Here is a 17,854-nt window from a genome sequence, read left to right on the forward strand (position 1 = left end):
AGTAAGATATGTCTAGAATGAATGATGGTGGTAGACAGGAGACACAGCCTCAACTAAAAGTGAGGGGATGGAAGGGCACAGTAGTCAGTATGACCACTGCTCTATGCAGAGAGTGATAGGTGGTGGGGAGGACACAATATTCAGCTTGGCTGCAGCTCTAGAGTGATGTTGGCTAGACAGGGAGCAGTGTGAAGGTGTTCAGCAGTGCATTTGAGCTGAAGATGGTGGTGGATAATACATTTTTAGCTGAAGATGGCGGTGGGCAGTGAACAACGTTTTTTTTTTACAATGCAATATTTCAAAATTAAAATAATTGCTATTAAAATTATATGCTTAAAAATTACCGTCTTTTTTAAAAAAAATTGTGTCTCTCAAAGTTTGTCCCACAAATTAGGGTGCAACTTCCTTTGCAAGCCATATTTTTGGCATTCCTGTACTAGGGTGAATGAGATGTTATGGACTGAAGTGGGGAACAATATGAGATTAACTGAGAATTTTGAAAACCCCTGATCTTGCTGTTCTTCTAGTTGTGGCTACCTTGGAAATGTTGTGGATTCTTGATTACTTTAAATATTATGTTAAGATACAGTATGTATTAACATTTAACACCTGTGAATTTAGATGTATAGAACACTTCAAATTAAATGTACTATAATTCAGTGATTGTGAAGGCAGTATTTATTGCTAGGTTTTCTTCTCTTCTCAAATCTTTCACTATGAGTAGATTATGATTCTATGGAGTTGCTTGCTAGTGCTCTACGCTGAATAACTTCATGTTAACAACAGGGAATCCAATACCATTATGCAGGTACCAGGGAAAGTTATGACTCTGTACATCGAATGGTCACCATTGACGCTTTAGAGCAGAATTTTTAACTGTGTATTGGAATTTTCAGATTTTTCACCTTGTAGTTTGAAATGCAAGGAGAATGGTGATGAACTGACTACAGTAAAATGCATGTGATAAAATGTGCATTCTTTCTTTTCATTTTTTGCTATCTTTCATTATCTATTGTTCTATGCTATTAAACTTGATACAATCTTGATATTTTTAACCCTTTACGTTTTTTAAAACGTACATATTAACCACTTCCCAGCCGCCATATAGCAGAAGTACTGCTATAGGGCCGCAGGGATGCGCAAAATCACGTGTATATATACGTGATTTGCATGTCCAGGTAGGGGGCTCACGTGCACGTCGCTATTGGCTCCTCGGCATGTAAATCACCAGGTCCCGACCGCCAATTCTCAGCTGGGACTCGGTGATCGTCGGCGGAGCTGACTTGGGAGAGGTCTGTGTGTAAACAACACAGATCTCTCCCCTGTCAGCACAAACAATCTGTTTTGTATTGTTCTGTAGAGCATAGCAATACAAAGCAGCATGTCTACAGAGTAAAACACACACAACACACTATGTAAAAAAACAACACAGCACACTGTTAACCCTTTGATCTCCCCAGATGTTAACCCCTTCCTGCTCAGTGTCTTTAATACAGTGACAGTGCTTTTTATTAGCACTGATCACTGTATAAGTGTCACTGGGGATGTCACTGGCAGTCAGGTCCCACCCAGTGTCAGAATGCCCACCGCAGTCCCGCAATAAGTTGTTGATCACCGCCATTACTAGTAAAAAAAAAAAGACATTTGTAGACGCTATAACTTTTACGTAAACCAATTAATTTACACGTATTTGGATTTTTTTTTAGCAAAGACGTAGCAAAATTGGTCTAAATTTATGAAGAAATTAAATTTTTAAATTTTTTTTACTGAATATGTTTTATAGCACAAAAATGTAGCTTTTTTTTTTTCAAAATAGTTTTTTTTGTTTATAGCACAATGAAGAAAGCTTTATTTGTGTGAAAAAAATGTATTTATGTACAGCCTGCACATTGTCAGTTAAAGTAACGCAGCACTGTATCGCAAAAAATGACCTGGTCAGGAAGCGGGGTAAATCCTCTGGAGGGCAAGCGGTTTTTTTTTTTAGCAAAGATGTAGCAGAATACATTTTGGACTAAATTTATAATGAAATTTAATTTTTAAAATATTTTTACTGGACATGCTTAATAGCAAAAGTCAAAAATATTGTTTTGTTCTCAAAATTGTCAGTCTTTGTTTTTTTATAGCGCAAAAAATAATAAACGCACAAATGATCAACACAGATCTCTCCCCTGTCAGCACAAACAATCTGTTTTGTATTGTTCTGTAGAGCATAGCAATACAAAGCAGCATGTCTACAGAGTAAAACACACACAACACACTATGTACAGCCTGCACATTGTCAGTTAAAGTAACGCAGCACTGTATCGCAAAAAATTACCTGGTCAGGAAGCGGGGTAAATCCTCTGGAGGGCAAGTGGTTAATGATCTTTTTTAACCTGCCAAAGGATTTGTAATTGTGCAGAGCTGTCAGTCTTATTATCTAGGCACCCTTTCATACAGCATACAAGGCCAAATGCCCTCAACATGGGAGCATGTGAGGGCTACTTTCCCAGGAGAGCCCCCCTGGCAAAGCACCTTGTCCCCATGTTGATGAAATCAAGGGCCTGCCCCACAGCCCTGGCCTGGTGCTTGTGGGGTCTGTAGACAGGGGGCTTATTGAAGTCTGGAAGTCCCCTGTAATCCCTACTCACCCGCAAAAAAGTAGTGTAAAATAAACACAAACACAAGTCCTTGACAAGTCCTTTATAAACCACTTGACCTCTGGAAGGTTTTACCCCCTTATGACCAGGTATTTATTAACCTAAACCTAGAAAATGTTTAAAAATGGTACACAGTATTTGAGATGATTTAGGCCTGTGTGTGTGTGTGTGTGTATATATATATATATATATATATATATATATATACATACATACATACACACGCACACTGCTCAAAAAAATTAAAGGGACACTTTGAAAACACATCAGATCTCAATGGAGAAAAATATAATGCTGGATATCTATACTGATATGGACTGAGTAATGTGTTAGGAATGTAAGGATGCCCCATCGTTTGATGGAACTGAAAACTTACAGAGGACTGAATTCAAAGACACTCCGAAAATCAAACTGCAAAAAATGATGCAGCAGGCTAGTGCATTTTGCTGAAATTTCATTGCAGCAACTCAAAATGGTACTCCGTAGTTTGTATGGCCCCCACATGCATGTATGCATGCCTGAAAATGTCAGGGCATGCTCCCAATGAGATGACGGATGGTGTCCTGGGATATTTCCTTCCAGATCTGGACCAGGGCATCACTGAGCTCTTGGACAGTCTGAGGTGCAACCTGGTGGCGTCGAATGAACCGAAACATGATATCCCAGAGGTGTTCTATTGGATTTAGATCAGGCGAGCATGGGGGCCATTCAGTGGTATCAATTCCTTCATCCTCCAGGAACTGTCTGCATACTCTCGCTGCATGAGGCCGAGCATTGTCATGCACCAGCGTAGGGTCTGACAATGGATCCAAAGATTTCATCCCAATACCTAATGGCAGTCCATGGTGCCATTGTCTAGCCTGTATAGGTCTGTGTGTCTATCCAAGGATATGCCTTCCCAGACCATCACTGACCCTACCGCCAAAACGGTCATGCTGAATGATGTTGCAGGCAGCATAACGTTCTCCACAGCTTCTCCAGACTCTTTAAAGTCTTCACGTGTGCTCAAGGTTAACCTGCTCTCACCCAAACAACAAGGGCAAAGGAAGCACAATAGGAAGTTACATGGCATACCAAGCGGCTTATAAATAAAAAACAGGCTTTATTATAATCAAGGAATACAAACACTTAAAAGAGCACAGATGCCCTCAAACCATATATAATTAAAAAAGACAACATTGTCTGGTCAAAACAAAGGGCTGTACAGCATGCACAGGATACTCATTCACACGTCAGATAAACATAAGTGTGTATAGCAGAAGGGGACTAACGTCCATCAAAATTGAATTGATGTCACTTGAGGGCAATGGAACCTAATGTGAATGCCTCTTCAGCTATCTGAGAATGTGGGTACTATGTCCATAGTTCTGGATCCAAATGTGAATATTTGCATGGATTAATGGAGGACCATAGACTGAGTATGTGTGAAAGTTCATTAGCTCAGTTCAGTCTGGTGAGTATCAGCAGTAGCAGTAAATCTGTCACTGAGGTCCAGCTGCTCTACCTTGTGGTTAGTATGTTAACCATAGGAAAGTATTCTATGGCCTGTACATCCAGTGGTGAACATAAACATGTCATACAGTAGGCTCACCTGTCCCCATATGGTGCATATGTAGCAGCCATCAGTCCATCCAGGGCATAGCAACATTCCTCTCCTCCACGTGGTGGCAACCACTGGAGTGTCTTGTCCCTGGAAGGATTGCAAGGGAACATATCTGGGTGCGGACCTCAGTGGCTGTACATATGAGTGGCTATTCAGACCTTAAATGCACGGTGTGCTTGGTGACACCGTCGCCTCTGTGATGACATCAGCTACGTCGACATACACTCCTACATGTTTCTCCCAATGATCTCAGGCTTCTTCAGGGATGGGCTGCTCTCAACTGTGAAAAGCACAGGTCTCCAGTGGCGGACCTGTCAATTCTGGTGTTCAATGGCAAATGCCAATCAAGTTCTATGGTGCCAGGCAGTGAGCACAGGGCCCATTAGAGGACATCGGGCCCTCAGGCCACCCTCATGCAGTCTGTTTCTGATTGTTTGGTTATAGACATTCACTCCAGTGGCCTGCTGGAGGAAATTTTGTAGGGTTCTGGCAGTGCTCATCCTATTCCTCCTTGCACAAAGGAACAGATACCGGTCCTGCTGATGGGTTAAGGACCTTCTGCGACTCTGTCCAGTTCTCCTAGAATAACTGCCTGTCTCCTAGAATCCCCATCATGCTCTTGAGATTGTGCTTGGAGACACAGCAAATCTTCTGGCGATGGCACGTATTAATGTGCCATCCTGGACGAGTTGGACTGCCTGAGCAACCTCTGTAGGGTCCAGGTATTGCCTCATGCTACCAGTAGTGACTCTGACCCTAGCCAAATGCAAAACTGGTGAAAAAGTATCAGAAAAGATGAGTACGAAAATATTTGTCAGTGGCCTCCACCTGAGCTGAAACTGATTAACAATCTCATCTGCTACTGAACTGATCAGATCAATATCCCAGGAGTTTAATTGACTTGATGCTATACTCTGATTAAAAAGTGTTCCTTTAAATTTTTTGAGCAGTATATATGTATAGTATACACAATATTTTTTTTATATCTGCATTTAAAAAAAATAAAAATATATATATAAAGTTATGTCTCCCACTATAAATTCAAAGCAAAAAAGTACTTACAGATTGCATATAGTTGCTTGAATGTGTGACTTGTCAGTAAACTTTATACATTTCTTCTAATGCTTTCAATCATATTAACAGACAGTGTTCTCTGGTGCCCCCATGTGTTTCTTACATAATGTTCTAGATCATACACAGCTTTTTGCTATTCAGGATATAATTTCTTAGAGTTGAAAGTACTGTATATTTGCAAAATTTCTTTTTGTATTGTGATATCAGATAGGATTACATTTTGTAATATGCACTAGTTATATCAATGTCCAGCAAACTATATATGAGGAAACAGCATTAAGTTTGAAAAAAATGGTTTGGAAATAACTGACTTTAATTCTTCTACATTCTAGTATGTATACATACTTAACCACTTGCCATCCTGAGGATTTATCCCCCTTAATGACCTGGCGCTGCACTAATTCAACTGATAATTGCGCGGTCATGCAATGCTGTACTCAAACAAAATTTACATCCTTTTTTCACACAAATAGAGCTTTCTTTCGGTGGTATTTGATCACCTGTGCGCTTTTTATTTTTTGTGCTATAAACAAAAAAAAGACCGAAAATGTTGAAGAAAAACTATATTGTTTACTTTCGGCTATAAAAAATATATAGTAAACTCAAAGTTGGTCACAAATGTAGGCCAAAATGTATTCTGCTACATGTTTTTTGTTAAAAAAAAATCCCAATAAGTGTATATTGATTGCTTTGAAAGTTATAGTGTCTACAAACTATGGTATAGATACTGCAATTTACACCATTTTTTGCTATACAGCGCTGCACAAGTTTAACTGACAATTGCGCAGTCATGCAATATGGTACATAAATCAAATTTACGTCCTCTTTTTCATACAAAAATAACCTTTTTTTGGTGGTATTTTATCACCTGTGTGCTTTTTATTTTTGGCGCTATAAACAAAACAATGTTTTGAAAAAAAAAAAAATAACCCCCGATATTTTCTCATTTCTGTTATACCCCAAAATATCCCAAAAACTCAAATTTCATCATACATTTAGACCAAAATGTATTCTGCTACATGTTTTTGGTTAAAAAAAAATCCCAATAAGTATATATTGATTGCTTTGTGTGAAAGTTTCAGCATCTACAAACTATGGTATAGATAAGGGAATATACACAGCTTTTACTTTCTAATTGCCCATCACATTTCTTGAGGTGCTAAAATACCAGGACAGTACAAAAACCCCAAATAACCCCTTTTCGGAAAGTAAACACCCTAAGCTATTAGGGCATATTGAGTCCATGGAAGATTTATGTTTTTTCCACAAGTTTTTGGAATATGACCAAAACATTTTTTTTTTTTACACAAAGTTGTCATTTAAATTATGTATTTCTCACACAAGCCATGGGTATATGTGGAATTACACCCCAAAATAATTCTGCTACTGCTACCTGTTATGGGGATACCACGAGTGAGACTTTTTGGGAGCGTAGCCACATACAGGAGCCTGAAATCCAGTTATCACTTTGAAAGCCTGAAGGTGCGTAATGTTCTCACTACCTATCACAGTTTCGGAGGTCTGGAAATTCTAGGTTAGCACCTAACACCCCCCCCCCCCCAAATGACCCCTTTTTGGAAAGTAGACACCCCAAGAAATTTACAGAGAGGCATGATGAGTATTTTGCAGATCTAATTTTTTCTCACAAGGTTTTGAAATATAAATAAAGAAAAGAAAAATATGTTTTTGTTTTCTTTCTTCATTTTCCAAAAACGTGTCAAAAAATGAGATCTTCAAAATATTCACCATGCTTCTTATCAAATTCCTTGGGGTGTCTACTTTCCAAAAAGGGGTCATTTGGGGAGGTTTGGTGCTATCCATGCATTTCAGGGCCTCCAAAACTGTGATAGGTAGTCAGGAAGTGTACTGAGGAAATAAAGCCCTTTAAAAGCCTGAAGGTGCTTATTGGATTTTGGGGTCCTGTACTTGGCTAGACTGTCAAAAAAGACTCTCACATGTGCTACCCCCTTACTCGGGAGAAGTAGCAGAATGTATTTTGGGGAGTTATTCCACATATAGCCATGGTATGTGTGAGCAATAAATCATTTAAATGACAATTGTGTTAAAAAAAAAAAATTGTCATTTTCCAAAAACCTGTGGTAAAAAAATAAATTCTTCTATTGACTCAACATGCCTCTCAGCACATAGTTTAGGGTGTCTACTTTTCAAAAATGGGTCATTTTGGGGGGTGGGGGCATTTTATGCCCAGCATTAGAAGTTTATGCCACACATCATTCCCTCTTCTAACCACCTGAAGACCCAGCCTTTTCTGACACTTTTTGTTCACATGAATAAAATCAGCATTTTTTGCTAGGAAATTAATGAAACCCCCAAACAGTATTAATTTTTTTAAGCGGATGCCTTAGTGAATAAAATGATGGGTGCTGCAATTTGATATGTCACATAGTACTCGCTCAGCAACTTTTTGAAAAGAAAATACACTTTTTTTTTAACTTTTAATGCACAAAAACACAATATATTGGCCAATTATTTTGTAAAGCTACCATTTTAGATCTACAGAGGAGGTCTAGTGCTAGAATTACTGCCCTCGATCTGACGTTAGCGGCAATACCTCACATGCATGGTGCAACCGCTGTTTACATACCGACACAGGGTCAACGCTCGTGCACACGGGGGGCGAGGGTATTTTTTTTATTTTTTTGTTATTTTTAAATGTTTAAAATTATTTTTACACTGTCCCTTTCATTTTTTTTAAATCACTTTTAATGCTATCACAGAAAATGCAAATATCCCATATAACGTCAATGGGCATTCTTTTTTGAGAAATCTGGGGTCTATCAGAATCTAGGTATCTCCTCTGCCCTTACATTATCTAATCTCACCAAGATTGGTGTGATCAGATGCTTTCCCAGTTTACAAATGGCTCTGTTTATATCCTGCGAAACTGAAGTGATGAAATGCTTGTAGCTTTTGATTTCTTAGACTATAGAGATGATTGGCACCATTCCAGTCTCTAATCAGCTCTGTGGTCAGCTGGCAGGAACACTGGCTGCGTTCTCGGGTTCCACCGGTGGCACGTGACTGCCCGAGAAGGCCGTGGAAGGCAGCGGGGGAGGGGGCATCTTCTCCTGCTGCTTGTAAAACCAAACCTGCAGCTAATTAGCCACTAGGATTGCATTTACATGAAAGCTGATCGCCGGCTGAAAAAAACGATACTAGTATAGATACTGAAATTTTTTTTTTTCCATATATATACTAATAATGGCAGCGATCAGCGACTTATGGCAGGACTGCGGCAGGCATTCTGACACTGTGGGGTACTGACTTGGTGTCACTGACATTCCCATTGACACCAATACAGTGATCAGTGCTAAAAATAGCACTGACACTGTACTAATGGCACTGGGGAGGAAGGGGTTAACATTTGGGGGGCAATCAAAGGGTTAACTGTGTAATGAGAGTGTTTTACTAGGGGCGGGGGGGTGTTCTAAACTGTAAGCACACTGCTCTGGATGGCTCTGCTCAGCCATCCAGAGCAGTGTTCTGAAACTGACAGGGAGGAGGGCTGTTGGTAAATAATGCAGCCCTCCTCCCTGTCGATGATCGCCGGTAATCACTGGCTGAGACCCGGTTATTGACACCCGGGGTCACGATTGTTGGTGTGTAGGGCTCGCCCCCCTTTACCTGGAAGTGCAGAAACACGTTTATATACGTTATCCTGCGCACAGGGGCCTCCCTGCAGCAGTAAATGTACTGTGGGTGGGCCTTTAGCGGTTAAACACCTTTTCTTGTAGATATTTAAAATAATTTGCTGCATTGTTTTTGGACAGTACATAACTGGTACTAACCCATCATATGTTCAGTAGTATCACATATTATCACCTTTAATACATTCTGATAAACTGAATTTACATTTCCCACTACAGAATTTATCTTTTTGTCTAAGCACTCAGAGTTTACCTGTAATTAAGCCGCTGTATCCTACTCTTTTAGCTATTTCCTCAAACCTCCTGTCGGGCAGAGCACTCACTGGCTTTGTAGTATAGGGCTGGTCATAAGGGACTAAGTAGTCCTAAGCTGCTGTCAGTCAATTAGCTTATAAGCTTGAAGGGGGGGTGGTGTGAAGTAAAGGGGGAGTAGGGATGTGACTTGTAGGCTTCAGGGCTGATGTACGCACAGTAAGTGGCTGGGGGGCGATATTTGTGATGCTCATTTAAGGTGACATGCAGGATTTTAAAGAAGATGAAGCAGACAAGGAAAGTGATAATGTCAGCATCTGTGGTTGTTAATAAAATAGAATTTAATACCACTTTAACACATTCATGATGTGGATATTTTGTGCCTTTGACACATAGAGGTTGATTTACTAAAACTGGAGAGTGCAAAATCTGGTGCAGCTGTGCGTGGCAGCCAATCAGTCTCTAACTTAAAGCAGAGTTCCACCCAAAAGTGAAAGCTCCGCTTGTTTGCCTTCACCCTCCCTCCACTGCCATATTTGGCACCTTTTGGGGGGAGGAGGGCGTGGCGAAGTGAGACAGAAGTTTGGGCCCCTCCTTCCTCCAAGAGACTCCTGGGAACCTTTTCAGGGCCCAGAAGACTGCCGGACCAATCGGGAGGCGCAGCCCGACTCGCACATCTGCAGTGGTCACACGACTGTTAAGCCGCAAACTGTCACAGCCTGGTGCCCACAGTTGAGATGCCGGCGCCGTGGAGAGAAGAAGAGGAGAAGGGATGGCACGGGTGAGCATATTGCTGGACTCTGCGATAGACAAGTGTGTGTTTATTAAAAGTCGGCAGCTAGAGTTTTTGTAGCTGCTGACTTTTAATAAACACAAAAATTGCTGGAACTCTGCTTTAAGCTTGTTCAGTTAAAGTGGAGCTCCAGTCTCCCCCCCTCAAAAAATTAAGTCAGCAGCTACAAATACCTTAGCTGCTGACTTTTAATATAAGGACACTTGCCTGTCCAGGGATCCAGCAATATTCTCACCAAAGCCAATTCTTCGGTTGGCTTCTGATACTGTGCTGTGTGACTGATTCTGATACTGCGCTGTGTGACTGATTTTGCATTCTTCTGGGATCTGTGTGTGTCCCAAAAGGCTGTGTTGAGAAGATGGAGGGGCCGAAAGATTGCTGCGGCAATCTTACCCGGAAGTGGGAGCAGGTACCTATCAAAACCAGGTACACACTCCCCCCCCCCTTAAAAAGTGCTAAATGTGGAAGTAGAGGGGGGAGTAGGCTTTCAGCTTTGACAAAAAAACCTGGAAGCTAATTCTGGTTTCTATGTAGAACGGCACCAGATTTTGCACTCTCCAGTCTCAGTAAATCAACCTTATATTCTTTACCTGTGCCCTCCCCTTCTCTTTGTCTATGTAATAAACACTGGAAGTGCTCTAAAAGAGTAGAACATGTTCACTTTGAGGTTACGCTATGTGAAAATTCACTTTGCTGGGAATACCCAATTGTGTGCTAGGTAAATAAAAAAAATAAAGCTTTTTGAGTTATTTCTTTAGCAGAGCAACCTCAATGCTTGACTTCCTCATAGCAATGCTGTTAGTATGTATGAACATTAGGTCACCCAAGACTATTTCCTGTCCTTGGCTCAATCTGCATTAGCATTTTGACCAGATCTATGCAGTCCATGCAGGTGCTGATCACCTTAATTAGCACCTTCTTGGTTCAGGGGACATTGTGTGAAAGCAACGTACATTCATTTTAATAGATCCCATTTTACATTTCGGTAGTTTGATATCTAACGTTTCAATCTTGAAAGCCCATACATGGGCTAAATATTTTCTAAGGTCTAAAACTTTCTTTGCTTAGAATTATATTGTGCATGGGCACCTTAAACCAATGCTGGACAAGTCCCAGTAGCTATATTTTTAGCCCTTTTTATTGTTGTCAGTGGAAGGACATTTACTCCAGCTCTTGTTTGCTGCTTATGACCCAAGCTGAACTGACTGGCTGTTCGATATTGCTATGATTTGTTCAAAATGACTTTCAAGCAATATTACTTGGCAGGTGATCACTTAAAAATGTCCCTGATTGCCAGCTGGGAATCAGCATGTTTGTTTTTTAGTCTCTTTGCAGAGACCGAGCCTCTTAGAAACAACCTTGTCACAGGAGATACATCATACATGATCTGCATTTACCTTCCATGCATTGTTTATGATGACTTCATAGATGTTACTTACTAATGTAGTTCTGCATTGTAATATGGGAAACATCTATGATCAGGGTCTAGGTCTACTGTTGGTGAACTTTATGAATTTAAAGTCATTATATTGGACACAGTGGCATCTGTTTTTTTTTAAATTTTAAGCCTTAGCTCACACTGATGCGGTGCGGCACATCGAATGTGATTCGCACAAGAACCGCACCGCATTCCAGTGCAAATCACATGCGATTTCTGTGCGGTGCAATTTGAGCTATACATTTTGTATGGCTCAAATCGCACGGCATCTGCAACAAAATAGTGCATGACCCTTTTTTTTTGTCTGCACCATGTCTGATCGCATGCAGTTCGATTCTGCACATTGCATTGTATTTTGTGAACCAATTTTGGGGTGTTGTTAACTTAAAATACACACCCGCAGCAGTTTGCATGAATGGGGTGCGATTATGATGCGGTGCAGAAATCGCACAGAAACTGGTGTGAATTCCTCACTGCATCAGTGTGAACCAGGGCTAAACCTGTTGCAGTACTGTGCTACTGTTTGCATCTGTGCCGTAGCCCTGCAGCATGTCCCTTAGCCACATGCCGCCCAGCCACTGTATAAATACGTTGGCAGGGCGGCACGGCTGGGCAAAACCACGTTTTAAAACGTGTGGTTTCAAAACAGGTAGGGGAGGCGCGCCGCCGCCCTACCTGTCCCACTGATCATGGCCGCGGATGTCAGTCGCTGGGTCACAGCCGGTCGTTACCGGCTATGTCCCGGCAATCACTGACAGAGAGCTCAGCTGCAGTAGCTGTTCTTTCTGTCAGTTCCCTGACAGCTCTTGACACGCTGATCGGGAGAGAAGAGTTTATCTGTTCGGATCAGTGTGTCTCCATGCAGTACACACCCCCGCCCCCTAGTAAAACACTCCCCTCACACAGTTAACCCTTTCAGTGAATAATAAAGTTAACCCCTTCCTCCCCAGTGCCATTAGTACAGTGTCAGTGTTTTTTTTTTTGCACTGATCACTGTATTGGTGTCACTGGGGATGTCAGTGACCCCAAGTCCGTTCCCCCCAGTGTCAGAATGTCTGCCTTAGTCCCGCAGTCCCGCCATAAATCGCTGATCGCCGCCATAAGTCGCTGATCGCCTTCATTATTAGTATAAAAAAAAATTAAAAATCTCAGTATCTTTCCCGCCATTTGTAAACGCTATAACTTTCACGTAAACCAATTAATTTACACGTATTGGTTTTTTTTTTAGCAAAGACATGTCGCAGAATACATTTTGGCAGAATATTATGACTAAATTTGATTTTTAAATTTTTTTTTACTGGACACGTTCTATAGCAAAAAGTCCAAAATATTGTTTTTTTTCCTCAAAATTGTCAGCCTTTTTTTTTTTTTAGCGCAAAAAATAAAAACGCACAGGCGATCAAATACCACCAAAAGAAAGCACAATTTGTGGGAAAAAAAGGAGGTAAATTTCATTTATATACCGTAATGCATGATCGTGCAATTGTCCGTTAAACTAGCGCAGCGCTGTATAGCAAAAAAAGGCGTAAATTGCAGTATCTATACCATAGTTTGTAGACACTATAACTTTCACACAAAGCAATCAATATACACTTATTGGGATTTTTTTAACAAAAACATGTAGCAGAATACATTTTGGCCTAAATTTATAACTAACTTTGAGTTTATATTTTTTATAGCTGAAAGTAAAAAATAACGTTTTTCTTCCAAAATTTTGGTCTTTTTTTTGTTTATAGCGTGAAAACTAAAAAGCGCACAGGTGATCAAATACCACCGAAAGAAAGCGGCCTGGTCATTAAGAAGGGGTAAATCCTCAGGAGGGCAAGTGGTTAAACACCTGTTCTTCAAAAAACTGGATTGTGGAAGTGTTTTTTTTTTTCTTTCTCTTTTAATAATGTAGGGGGTGATTTTGGTTGAGCAGTAGCATGATCACATAAGCAACTTTAGTTGCCTTTTACACATTTTGTAATCCCCTGTGTTATTGTACTGTAGAAATGATTGTAAAGTGTATGCATTTTTGAAAGAAAAAAAATCACTTTAAATCTAACAGCACTCTAAGGGCGCCCTGTATTGCAGTTTGCCATGGTTTCCAAATATTTCATCAAATATTTTGAGGGGTTTTCTAAGAAGATTCCTCAATTTCTCTCATGTAGCTACTTCCCACCCAGGCCAATTCTGACATTTCTCTCCTAAATATAAAATTCATATTTTTTGCTAACATTTTATGTGTGTGTGTGTGTGTATCTATATATATATATATATATATATATATATATATATATATATATATATATATATGAAATTTTTTTTTTTTAAGCAGAGGCCCCCAAATGTTGTAATTTTTTTTATGTCACACGGTATTTGCACACAATTTTTTAACACCAATGTTTTGTAAAACATAAAAGATGTTATGGCCAGTAAATAGATGCCTAGCATGTCATGTTTTTAAAATGCTCATGCTCGTGGAACGGCAACAAACTCTGATACTTAAAAATATTCATAGGTGACATTTTAAACATTTTTACAGGTTACCAGTTTAGAGTTACAGTACAAAGTAGGTCTAGTGTTAGGATTATTGCTCTTGCTGTAACGTTTGTGGAAAAATCTCACATGTGTTGCAAACACCGTTTACATACAGTATGTGTGCGCAAACTACGTATGCGTTCCCCACTGTGTGGGGGCGCTTTAATATTTTTTAAAGAATGTTATTTTATTTATTTATGTTATGCTGCTCCTTCAATTTTTTTATCACTTTTATTCCTATCACAAGAACTGTAAATATCCCTTGTAATAGAAATAAGACATGACAGGTCCTCTTTATGGAAACATCTCTGGTCTAAAAGACTCCGGATCTCTCCTCTACCTTGGAGAGCATGAGATAAAAAAAAAGAAACATTGATCTCAAGCGTTCCAGAAAATAAAAAAAGGTAATATTTGCATGTGTCAGAACTGGAAGTGATGTCATGACATGTCAGGATGATAGAGATGGTCGGGGACCATCTAGTCCATGGCCAGCTCTGTGGTAACCCAGCGGCACCACTGTTTCAGATACCGGGCTCTGAGATCGTGCAGGAGAGCCTTGAGAGGCGCTGCTAGGATGACTTTTACATGACAGGGAATTGCTGGCTGAAAAAAAATTATACCGGGATAATGCTTGTAACTGCCGGCATCATCCTGGTATAACCACTAAAAGTCCAGGCCGTCATATGATGTCTTTCGGGTGGGAAGTGGTTAATACAGTTGGTGTTTGTGGTGGCAGTTTCTTTAGGTTTGCAATTCTTTTAGCTCAGTTTAGGTGTTTCCCATTATGCCTCAGTTGTCTGGAAAGACAAGGCTGTTGTTGACTGTGTCCATATAGACATAACTTGTGACTAAGGCCAGGCTCAAAGTAACAAAATGTGGTGGACATGTTGATACCAGTGGAACTGTGTACAAACAAAAACCTGTTTTACATGTACTGTGTATGAATTTATGAGTTTAGCAGTAAAAACACACATTTTTGTTTTTCTTTTTAGTTTGGTAGATATTAAATACACTTTTATATATTTTTTTTATATTTTTATTTGATAGAATAGGAAATAGCTATAACCCCTAATAGGTTTTTTTTTTTAACTGTTTGGGGAGATTGCACGTCACCCATGGACGCAACAGAAAGTAAATGGAATGGAAGGTATCCTCTTAGGCAGTTGACATTGAAAGTTTTCCCTTCAACTTCCAATTTGATGACAGACATAACATTTAAGATTTTTTTAAATTTTTATGCAAGTGACGATGGTTCCTAGGTCAAATAGGGAAGATAAATCTACCTAACAGGGATGCAGAAAGGGTTATAATCCCAAGCAGCTTTGTCAGTTCTGTCTGAGTTCTCTGCTGGGACTGTGTCAACACAGTCCTCTCTGCTTATTTCCATCCTATGTATTTCCATTCTCAGTGTTCACTCCGCTTTCATGCCAGTTGCCTGCTTTTTTCATCCTTCTGGCTATTTCAGTGCAGCAATGGTAGTGTTCTCAGCCAACTACAGGAATTTAGGAGCTATCTGCATTACTGGCAAGATCATGAGGTATTCCTCAGAACTTGCTGCATTTTTAAATAGAGATTACATGGGGAAATGTGTATGCATAGGAGAGCTGTGCTTTAAGGTTTATCAGCAAAACTAGCTAACCATTGATCACATCTGACTGTATAAAACTTTTTCAACATATTTGAACAGGCACATTGTAGCTTTATGTATCCGCTTTCCCACCGCCTTATAGTAGATATACTGCTACAGTGCGGCATGGGTGTGCAAAATCGTGTGTGTATGTATGTATATATATATATATATATATATATATATATATATATATATATATATATATATATATATATATGTGATTTAGCATTTCCGGGTAGGGGGATGCACACCCTACCCGTGCCGCCATTCACGGCCGCGGCTGTCAATCACCGGGTCCCGGCTGGTGATTACCCGACAGCACCCAGTGGTTACCTAGCATCTTCGATGGGGAGGAGGACTGTTTTGTTTACGAACAGTCGACCTCCCTGTCAGCTTGGGCACACTGCTTTGAATGGCTGTACACAGCACAGCCATCCAAAGCGGTGTGCTTACAGTGAAGCACACTGACATGGCCCCCTAGTAAAACACTCCCTGCACATAGTTCTCCCTTTGATTTCCCCTCATGTTAACCCTTTCCTGCCCAGTGCCATTAGTACAGTATCAGTGCTTTTTTTTTTTTTTTTTTAGCACTGATCACTGTATTGGTGACACTGGGGATGCCAGTGCCACCAAGTCAATCCCCCCCAGTGTCAGAATGTCCACTGCAGTCCCGATATAAATAGCTGATCGCTGCCATTACTCGTAAAAAAAAAAAATTCCAGTATCTATACCGCCATTTGTAAACTCTATAACTTTCATGGAAACCAATTAAATTACAAGTGATTAAATGATGCCTACAGGTAAAGGTGATACTTAAAGTGATACTAAACCAAACATATAATATATTGCCGCTTACCATTTATTAGATTGTTGTGGCTGCATTTGTGTTCTTCTTTTAAGGCTTTTTTCCCTCTGTTTTCACCTGATCTGGCCAGTAACAAACCTCCTGTAATAAAGTCACCGCACTCTTGATGAAGGAGCACAGGGTCACCTTTGGACAGCAGCATTGTCAGTCTAGGGAGAAGAGTGTTAGATGTACTAGCAGATTTAAATACGCTAACAGACTCAAGCTCGCACTGCAGTTATACAAGCAGTTACAGACACATTTTTTGGAGGGGGAGACTAAAGGTTTTTTTTATTAATAAAAGCTGCAATATAATAAATGTTTACCTTTGGGTTTAATATCGCTTTAAAGGGGAGCTAAACTAAAAAGATTTTACAGGTAGCCAGAACTGTTAATTCAAGGCATCCTGCGAATAACTTTCGCAGTTGATTGTGCTCTCAACCAAACTGTTATACCATCAAGTGGCTGGTGTCACAACTGATCGCCTGTGCAGCACCAGGGCAACTGCAGATCAAACAGTGGCTAAGAAGGCCGCTTCCCTGGCTGTAAAGAATAACAAGGTTGAGTTACCCTTTAAAGCAGTATTAAACCCAAAATCAAACATTTTATTATATTTCAGCTTCAACAAAATTTACAGGGTAGAGTGGTATGAGGAGAGCACATTTAAAGAACAGAGGACTTTTCATACACCTGCTACCTTCAGATTGAACACTGGCAAAAACTTTTGTTAGGACCCACCCCTAGAGTGTACCCATATAACTATGACCAGCCCATGGGGCTCCAGTCTTTTATGGTGTCCTTAGATGATGAACCTGTTGTCCTCCCAGATTTTTTTTTTCCAATTTTTTTTCATCAGAATCTTCTATCAACATCCGACTGATCATTGCCTTGTGCTACTGATCGGTTTCCAGATTGGTGTATAACTTGGGGACTAAACCAGTGTTCCCTGTGTGGGGCAGGGTTGTAATGTTTGCTTTGGGTACTAGATCTTACATTAGTTGCTCGCCTTGGCACAAACTGCAATATAATATGTAAAGTTAGCAACAAGGTGCTATGCAGGTCTATACACTATAAAGTAATATTTAAATCTTTTTTTTTTTTCTTGCTATACGAGTTGCTTAATAGGAGAACCTAACTGCTCTTGCTGTTATTTTTTATAATTTTTCTCCTCTGAGCTTTCTCCTCATCCTCCCCTGGCCGTACTGCCAGACTTTAGGTATATACGTTGTGCCTACCAGGACCTATTGAATCCCATCAGAGTAACCACAATATGAATGCTCTCTTTTAAAACTACAACCTTCCATGCAGCAGTTCCCAAGAAGGGCATAAAACCACTGTCAATCACCGCTGTGGAGGAGGTAGAAGAGGAGAGGTGTGGCTTTAGCTCTGT

General features: G+C 40.2%; 1 protein-coding gene across 1 annotated transcript in view; it reads left to right on the forward strand.

The window, feature by feature from the left end:
• ASCC3 (activating signal cointegrator 1 complex subunit 3) overlaps positions 1–17,854 on the forward strand; it is a 915,848-nt gene that overhangs the window by 155,548 nt on the left and 742,446 nt on the right. The gene's annotated exons all lie outside the window — the stretch shown is intronic.

Source organism: Staurois parvus, unplaced genomic scaffold (assembly GCF_062004578.1).
Source record: "Staurois parvus isolate SC_StPar_1 unplaced genomic scaffold, SC_StPar_1.0 ptg000048l, whole genome shotgun sequence".
NCBI lineage: Eukaryota > Metazoa > Chordata > Amphibia > Anura > Ranidae > Staurois > Staurois parvus.